The 10,000-nt window shown below is 41.0% G+C and overlaps 1 protein-coding gene across 4 annotated transcripts in view; it reads right to left on the reverse strand.

The window, feature by feature from the left end:
- Positions 1 to 10,000, reverse strand: part of nrxn2a (neurexin 2a) — a 462,873-nt gene that overhangs the window by 215,012 nt on the left and 237,861 nt on the right. The gene's annotated exons all lie outside the window — the stretch shown is intronic.

Genomic DNA, 10,000 nt, shown 5'->3' on the forward strand with positions numbered 1-10,000 from the left:
TAAGGAGACATCCCTAGAGTGTGACCCAAGGCTAGAAACCGGGGACACCTCCAAATTCTTAGAGCATCGCCGCGTGACACCGATTACTCTCAGAGGTTTTGTCCTCGGACGAAACCCCCAACTTTTCAGCCACCACTGAAATGGTCTCCTGTGTAATAGGCCCAATGGTATGATGTTGGCTGCTGCTGCTGCCATAAGCTCCAACAGTCTCTCTTAGAGACTGGAGGGGATACCAAGATCCAGGTTTACCTTGCCCGATGTTGACAGGCTTGAACCTATGCATGTTGGGGATAGACACTGCCTCATTGTAGTAGAATCCTTATAACCCCTAGAAAAGTTGTCCACTGCACTGGAAAAAGCATACTTTTCTGAAGTTCAACCTAAGCCCCAAGCTCTTCATGTGGGCGAGAACAACATCTTGATGTTGAACTGCCAGTTCCCTGGATCGTGCTAGAATTAACCAGTCATCCAGGTAGTTTACTACATGGATGCCCTGGAGTCACAATGGAGCTAAAATGACATTCATGCACTTTGGGAAGGTGCGAGGGGATAAAGCTAGCCCGAAGGGAAGAACCTGTTATTGGTATGCATTGACTCCAAACGCAAACCTCAAGAACTTCTTGTGACTGGGCAATATTTCTATGTGGAAATATATACCTTTTAAATCTATTGTCACAAACCAGTCCTCAAACTGAATCTGTGGAACGATAAGTTTGGGGCGTCAGCATCTTGAACCTTTATGTCCGAACAGTACAGTTCAGATGACGCAGATCTAAAATTGGTCGCATACTCCGCTCTATTTTGCAGACCAGGAAATAACAGCTGTAAAAACCTCCCTCTCTCAGGGAACAAGGTACATGTTCTATGGCCCCTTTGTCCAAGAGGAATCTTACTTCCTGTGCTAACATTGGGCTCTGCTCTGTGCTGACTACTATGGTGAGCACACCTCTGAACCGGAGGGGGGGGGGGAGTTGTCGAGCTCTGAAATGGACCCTGTCGTAACCCTTTTCTATGGTAGATTGAACCTAATGAGACACATTTGGCAGTAATTTCCACGCTGCCAGATAAATGGTAAATGGTCTGCACTTATATAGTGCTTTTATCCAAAGCGCTTTACACTGTGTCTCATTCACCCATTCACACACACACACACACACACACACACACACACACACACACACACACACACACACCAATGGTAGCAGAGCTGCCATGCGAGGCGCTAACTTGCCATTGGGAGCAACTTGGGGTTCAGTGTCTTGCCCAAGGACACTTCGGCATGTGGAGTCATGTGGGTAGGGAATCGAACGGCCAACCCTATGATTAGTGGACAACCTGGTCTACCACCTGAACCACAGCTGCCCAGATGGTCTTTTAGTGATGTTAACTTTTCCACATTCTATTGGAGGGAAAGCATCAGATTTTCGTTGCCCTGTGACAGCTCACTGACCAGAGAACATGGAAAACTTGGGACAGCCTTGGCTAGGGGAGGCCCTACACTAGTACTGGGGGCTACCTCATGTCCCCTGATACGTCCCTCCACGGCCCCTCAGGACCGCTCCTCTGTTGACTGCTTGGCCTTTATGACCATTCTCAGATCAGGCCTAGTAGCAGGCAGTGACTGTGGCCGCCCGGTTCCCATGGCTGCCTGCGGGGGGAGCCGGGCTGCCAAACTCGCCTTCTGTGCCTCCCTTGCACTAGCGTTGACCTGGGCCTGGATGCCTGGGTAAACTCAACATAACAGGGAAGGAACTGGCTGAATGCTGCCGTATGTCAAGCTCACTCAGCAGGTCTGCTTGGTAGGCCTGCAACACTACCACTGCCTGCAGTGACCCACAAGCAAAACCCACTACCGCATAGGCCTTGCCCACCAACGCCACGGTGGGCTTATATGGCTTGAATGGCAAATCCAGCCCCCCTAAATTACCTGCCATCGATGGAGAAAGGTAGCTCATAAGCGCCTCCTCCACCTTCAGCATAGCTAAATAGCCATGCAGTTCAGTCCCTATGATGGCCAAATAATCTGACATGGCAGGGTTATAAATATGGCTTATGCATGGATTTCCCCCAGAAGCCTGATATTTTGTCATTCACTTCTGAAAAAAATGAGAGTTTTCTGCAGTGTGAGGGACTTATTTTCACTGGGGAGAAAAAAGCTCACCCAGCCTTAGTAATCACTTCAAGCAGCTCTTTATACGCTGCTCTCAGTTTTTAGCACACCCTTCTGGGTCCTCTGAGCTAAAGAGGAATTTTTTTAGTGTGTGTGTTTGGGTTTTGTTTTTTTTTTGCTTTCCATAGCGGAAGGAGGAGTCACGATGCGAGCTCCAAAATCCAGCGGAGGGCCAGACCTGGAAGACAGAGCAAGAGATAGGACAGTGCTACTCTCCAGCTCCTCTTCCAGATCCATACGAGGTCCAGACGGCTGGCTGCCTCCACAAGGCTCTGAAACCCAACTCGCTTCAGCTGAGAAGAAAGTGAATCACGAGCGGAACTGCCTAATTGTAAGGTGTTCACAATGCACACAGTCAGACCTCTCGAGGGCTGTCCTCTATAACTGTTACACAATGTAGAACATGGCACCTTTTGTTTGAACCCACCCCTTTTTCAAGTGATCAAACATGCTGGAACACTGTGAGATGTTTCTAGCTGCCCAGGTGTGTCCTCTTAAACTGATTGCTTAAAGAATTAATAGCTCTGAATGCCTAGTCTTGGTTTGAGCTCTATGTTTTGCCTGGGAAGACTGCATTTGTTGTTAAAAAGGATAAACAAATATGAAGACCAGAGAGCTGTCTATAGGAGAAAAGCAAGCCATTTTGAAGCTGAGATGAGAAAGAAACTCTATCAGAACTATTGCACAAGCATTGGGCATAGCCAATACAACAAGTTGGAATGCCCTGAAAAATAAAGAAATGACTGGTGTACTAACAACCAGACATGGAACCGGTCGGCCAAGGAAAACACAATGTACTATACAATGAACCATTTGAAGAAAACTTTGAGTGCATTAATATAGAGGCCATAGCACAAAATGCAAACCACTCATGACCAGTATAAATAAGAAAGCCAAATTGGATTTTGCAAAAAAAAAAATATAGAGATGATCCACAAAAATTCAGGAACCAAGATTAAGCTCTACCAAATTGATGGGAAGGCCAATGCGTGGAGAAATAATGGATCTGTTCATGATCCAAAACAGTCAAGCACGGTGGAGGTAGTGTCATGGCTTTGGCTTGCATGGTTGCTTCTGGAATGGGCTCACTGATCTTTATTGATGATGTAACTCATGATGGTAGCAGCATAATGAATTCAGAAGTCTGCAGAAGCAAACTGCAGTCACTCTAATCAGGAAGAACGTCATCATGCAGCAAGACAATGATCCAAAACACACTGCCAACTCAACAAAGCACTTCATCAGGGGGAAAATTGTAAGGTTTTAGACTAGCCAAGTCAATCACCAGACCTTAACCCAGTTGAGCAGCATTTCACCCCATGAAGAGGCAACTGAAGGGGGAAAAAAACCCCAAAACAAACAACAACTGAAAGAGGCTGTAGTAAAAGTCTGGAAAAGTATCACAAAAGATGAAACCAGCAATTTGGTGATGTCAGTGAGTTGCAGGCTTGGTGCAGTTATTGAAAGCCAGGGATATGCAACCACCTTAAGTGTTATTTACTTTAATTTACTTGTCTATTAGGATACTTTACTCACCTAAAACTTGGGTGGACTGATACATAATGTTCTGTGTTTTATGTTGTTTAACACATCTATCACATCTATAAATACCAGGGAATAAAAGCTGAAATCCTAAACTCTCATCTCATATCCCTCATTTGATCTCAAACCCAAATGCATTTATAGCACAAACAAATGAATTAGCAATGCTGTTCCAATAGTTTTGGAGAGGACTGTAATTATGTGTTATAGATAACATTATAATTATGGTAGTAACTCCCACAAACAAACACACATTCCTCATGTGTGTCCTGATAATTCTGTAAAATGTGCTCTAACTAGGATAAAAAGCCTAATACAATAGTGATAAAATTTCTTTTCAAAATATCTTTCTGTTGTTCAGTTGTTTCTGTGTTATATTTTGGATTGCTAACATATTACAGGATATATCCACTTTCCTGCACTGAACTTAGCTCTGCCTCCAGAAAGCACTTTTTCCTCCCCATCCTGCTATAAAAGGCAAATAGTTTCATAATTTCTCAAGGTGTAGTTTTGGTTGAAGAACATAAGGAAAACGCTGATGTTTTTGTTACGGCACATAATGGCTTATGCGACCGGCAGTCGATTGCTTTGGTCATGTTGTTTTCTGGTTGCTCTGTTACATTCTCAGTACAGTTGCTGAGCTGCATTTGCATGTCTGTCGTTTATTTTATGCTTATACTGTGGCATAAACATGGTGTCAGAGGATGCCTAGTGCGTTCATCCTTAAGTTTACACTGTAACAGCTGATTCCAACCATCTCTTCGATTATGGACACTAATAATGCTACAGCAGTGCTTCGCCCGTCTAGCGGCGTACCAGCCTACATCACGGCTAATATACCTCTGCAATCACCACTGAACATGAACGGAGACTGGAGCGTTAACTGGGAATTATTCTGAGCAGAGTTTGAGGATTATGAACTGGTAATGGGCCTGGATGAAAAGACCCGGGAGGTCCAAGTGCCACATTGAGAAGTGTGATGGGATCTGAATGCAGACATGTTCACCGGCACAATTTGAATCTCACAGCGGTGCCAAAGGGAGATGTTAAAACCAGCCTAGATGCATTGGAAGCATACTTCAAGCCTGCCAGAAAAGTTATTTATGAGAGGTATGTGTTCGGCTGTTGTAAACAAGAGGAAGGGGACTCCATAGACGATTTTGTGACCCAATTGAGAGAAAAAGTAGCAACTTGTGATTATGGTGGATTGAAGGATGAAATGATTCATGTCAAAATCATACTAGGCATTACTAATAAAGGCACCAGATACAGATTGCTAAGTGAAAATAATTTAACACTGCTCACTGCCATTGAGATATGTTGCACAACTGAACAGGCCGCTATGCATGTAAGAGCGATGGATGCGACATGCATGCCTCCAGCCGAAACGGTTCATACTGTTGCTAGGAAACCATTCAAGCCTAACCAGCGGAAACAGAGTAATTCACCAAGACTCTTAGACATAAGCAAGACATGCCGATACTGTGGTAATGTGCACTCAAGAGACAGGCATCATTGTCCAGCAAACGGCAAATTACGCAGACTCTGTGGAACTGACAACCACTTCGCTAAAGTGTGCCTTAAAAGCAAAAGCAGATCTACAGTGCATTGAAGATTCCAAGGAGGAGCTGGTTGGGGACAGTGATGATGATATTTATACAGTTGAGAAAGGGAAGAAATGGTTTGTTTCCCTGTGATTACAAGTCACTGTGTTGTCAGTTAGATTCAGGGGCAACATGCAATGTGATGAGCTATAAGCACAACATAAAGGTGGCACCACACACACCACTCCACCCCAGTAACGTCAAACTACAGCTGTTCTCAGGTGAGTCACTGGCCTCCATGGGTGTTTTTGATACAGAATGTTTGGTCAAAGGAGAGATATACCAACTGTCAATATGAGATAGCAGAGACAAGTCAAAGTCCACTTCTCTCAGGCTCTACTTGTGGCCTGATGCGGTGTACAATCCCAGATGACATGCTCAAAATGGAACATGAATGGTCTGAGCCTCTGAATAAGGAACAGTTAATTGATAAATACAGTGATGTGTTCAACTTGCCTGTGGAATTTCTGCATGGTGAGGTCTACTTGGAGCTGGATCCCAGTGTTACAGCGGTACTGAACATAGGAAAGAGGATCTGTATGAAGCCCCTTCCAGGGGAAAGCCCTGTGCTCTGGAGGGTCGGCACCTGTTTTCAGAAAGTGGCACCACAATCTTATCTTGTGAATGTGGGTGAATTGGCCAAGAGCGGCAGAGTCAACCACCACACACGCATTGGACAGGACTGAACCCGAGTTCCAGCCTGTTATGCTGGAAGGGAGTGTGTAATGGATAGCTGCACAGTGACGCAGAGGCGGAGTCCGTTCCATTCCGTGTTTTAATTAACGGAAGAAAAAAAAAGAGAGAGATGAAGAGAAGGGTGTGATCTTCGGAAGCAATAAAAAGAACAGGTGACTAAAGGAGGAGGAGATGAGCAGGAGGCGGAAATGAGCGGGACGCGGAACTGATGGTGTGCCAGGTGGGAATGGCGGAACTGATGGTATGCGTTTGCCAGGGACCATGCTAGTGCTTTACTGTGGATTATAATCTTGTGGATATTGATTCCAGAGGCTGGCAAACACTTCGGGAATATCCTTGGGTGAATCAACGAGCGAGCGGAGCTTTGAGGGTTCGGAGGCACATCACGGGTTTGAGATCCTTTCTTTAATACTTTTGTGGAGAACCAGAATGCTTAAATCGTTGGATGTTACTGTCTGTAAATAACTCCGAGTGTTAAGCAGAATCTGACTGCCGGTTTCCCATGCTTTCAAGTTCACGAACTCCCGTATGCCTAAATCACCGCCATTGAAGTGCCGCTTTTAAAGTGAACAACTTTTTTGTTTTGGTTAATAATTATTTTGGGGTTAAACGTGTTTTTTTCTGCTTTTTGTGTGAGCAAATTTTCTTGTATGAATAGAGGCTTGTTTCCTTATGGTTTCGTCTATTAATCCCACATATGGTAAGTTTTGCCCTTGATTACTTCAGTTTCTATGACTGAAACAATCTATATTTTCTTACGTTTATTGCATAAATAATAATAATAATCTTATTTTGTAAGAATTGAGTAGCCTACTGATGTTTTTTTGTTCTGAGTGATGTCCAAATTATAAATTAAAAAGCGATGGTTAATTTGAACTGTCTGGTGCCCAAACCCCATAAGTAAGGTACCACGCTACAAGTGTTGCAGAGGCCCTTTCATCTGTTGACTCAACTCTTGTTGACCCTGTCCCTTGCTGACCATGTCAAACACTCATCATCAGATTGACACACTTACACTATGGCTGGCCGATTGTCCAAGCCACCCAAGAAGCTTGATTTGTAATAAGTTAGGAATGTTGCTGTGGCAGTTTTTGAAAGGAAAAGAACTGTTCATGTAACAAGGACTCTATTCTCACTGATAGTTCATGTCATTGGTGCCTAAAATTTTAAGTTTATTTCAGTTGCTTTAAATGTTATGCAGCCTGAAGTTTATATAGTATTTTGTTCTTATTTAGTTCTTATTTGTAAAAGGGGATTCTTTAGTTCATGTTTGTAAAGGGGGATTTTATGGGATATAATAGGTCATGCGATCGGCAATCGATTGCTTTGCTGTTCTGTTTTGTTCTCAATACAGTTGCTGAGATTAATTTTATGCTTATAATGCTCCATGAACAGTTTTCACTGCTATTGCAATTTGCCTCATCAACAGCAGAAGTTGCTAGCAATGACCAACTCAAGCAAGAGGATCATATGCACTAGACTAGTGGTCATAAAAAAGAAATAAGCACATCTCGGTGATCTCTGAGGCTGGTCACCAATTGAAAACACAACTAAGTGGATTGATTTCTCTCCAAATCGACCATCTAAACTTAGCCTCTGCATCTGTCATACGATGAATCATCAAACATTCCTCCAAGCGTTTCCTTTATGCCAGCACCAGGAGAGCAGTGGATAATACTTCGAATAAAACTTGAGTCATTCTCCAACTTCTCTGATTTACATAAACTCCGAAAGTAGGAACTCTGATTGAAAAAAAAAGCCCTACATTAAGTGTTTGTGTATTTGATGTGCCTCCGCAGCATCTGTTCAAGTCATGGCAACTGTGTTAGTCGGATTTCAAATAGAGTTACAGACGTTTTACCCAGAAACACTAATCAAAAAGCAGCTGAAGAGAAACAGACTACAAGACGAAACTCAAGAAGAGAAAAAGGAGACGTCTGCCTAATCATATGTTGGTTTGTGGTTAGAAAAAGCGCATTTCAAATCTAGCACTATAGCTAAAATCAGTAGAGAAGTTCAGACATGTTCACGCATTAAAGCATTTTAGTCTTTTTGGAAATCACTTTTGAGGACTTTTAAAACACAGCAGCTGTTGCTCGTCAAAGGTAGAATTTAGAATAACTAACATCTTGCGTAAGTAGTGCTTATGTTTTCATTTGTTACATTGCAAGGTGTTACAATTCTCATTACAAATGCTGGAGGATGTTTAATCAAGCAAGAAAACAAAGCTACCACTATATTAAGCTGATATACGCATATTAAACCCAGTAACATGTCAATGAAAAGGTCACTATTATGTGGTATGCCAACATGTTTCAAGTCATATCATATCCATTAATGACAAATATAATTGCATTTCAAATAACAGCTCGATATCTATGTGTAACATCATCACTCATTGAAAAAATTAATATATTACAATATACAGTATTAACTTTCCAGAATATTCTGGATTGTATAATATGAAAATAATATATATTTTTGAACATATGCAGATTATTGGTGGATTACAGTGACATACAGGAATTTTATGTACTAGAAACACAAATATAACACCTTATAACAGAGTGCTATTGAATGCTCAAATCTGATTGGCTGTTGATTTTTTTGCTATAACAGCAGGTCTGTCAGGCTATACGAATGAGCTCATTGATATATCAGATCATTGAGCTCATTCTAGTATGTTAAGGTTTCTATACTAATAACACAGAGACTTGTATGATCAATGCTCCACATAAAAATGTTTTTTTTTTTTTTTTTTTTAATAATGTGAGTAGTCATTGATTTTCTTTGAGGAGATATTTTCAGAAACAGGAAATTCTTCAGGATCCAGCATCTTAGTAACATGAAAAGCTGTATATTTTAGTCTTACTTCCACAGAGAGAGAGAGAGAGAGAGAGAGAGAGAGAGAGAGAGAGAGAGAGAGAGTCTAATAAGGTAGTGACTGTAACATAAGTCATGACAGGGAGCAGAGTTGTTTTGCAGATGTTCTGCAACATGTAACAAACTGTTGTTGTCTAAGAGGAATAAAACACTTCAGGCTGTGCTGTTATATTAAAATAGTGAACTCAGTCAATGATTATTAATGATATATCAATGATATATACTATAACAGCACACTATGTTGTGTTTATTCCTTACATATTTAAGAATATACACTATATGGTCAAACCTTTGTGGACACCCATAGGTGCTTGATGAACATCCCATTAACCCTTGTGCATCAATTAAAAATTGGACACATAAGTCCATAGAGGACAAAAATGTCCATGTCCAAATATTGTCATAAAAATATTATATATTAACATTTTTTTCCACTTTCGCTGATGGTGATTTTTTTTAAAACATTTTTTTTTTACCAGCATCAGTTCTAATCATAATTACCAAATATTCATTCATTTTCAGAACTGTAACCCTTTAAATGCTGGTTTGTTTACATAATGCAAAAATCTTCAAAGCTCAGTAACCTTCTTTGACTCATATACATGGGGTGGGATTTGTGATTTCCAGTACAACATAATTTCTTTCTTTCAAACTGTTCAAATGCACATAACATTTTCAGTACACACATACAAACCACGGCTCCATATGATTTGGAAATCCATACAAACACACTCACACAATTGTAGCTGCATCTTTTATTCAGTTGGTCTGCAGTGCTCTAAAAAAAAATTTATATTGTGTAAAAGGTCGACATTTCTGTTGTATAAATTCTTCATGCTAATATTTCAAGATGCTGGATTTTTTATTTCATGAGCTGTAAGCCGTAATAATCAAGATTAAAACAAAAAAAGGCTTTAAATATTTCACTTTATGTGTAATGAATCTATAATATATGAAAGTTCAACTTTTTGAATTAAATTACTAAAAAAAAAAATACTTCTCAAAAAATATTCAATTTTTTTTTTTAGATGCACCTGTATTTTCCCCATAGGCTAAACCTGAGGAAAATAGTACACATTTCAGAATTTCTTTTTCAAAAATCAAT

Source organism: Ictalurus punctatus, chromosome 18 (assembly GCF_001660625.3).
Source record: "Ictalurus punctatus breed USDA103 chromosome 18, Coco_2.0, whole genome shotgun sequence".
Lineage (NCBI taxonomy): Eukaryota > Metazoa > Chordata > Actinopteri > Siluriformes > Ictaluridae > Ictalurus > Ictalurus punctatus.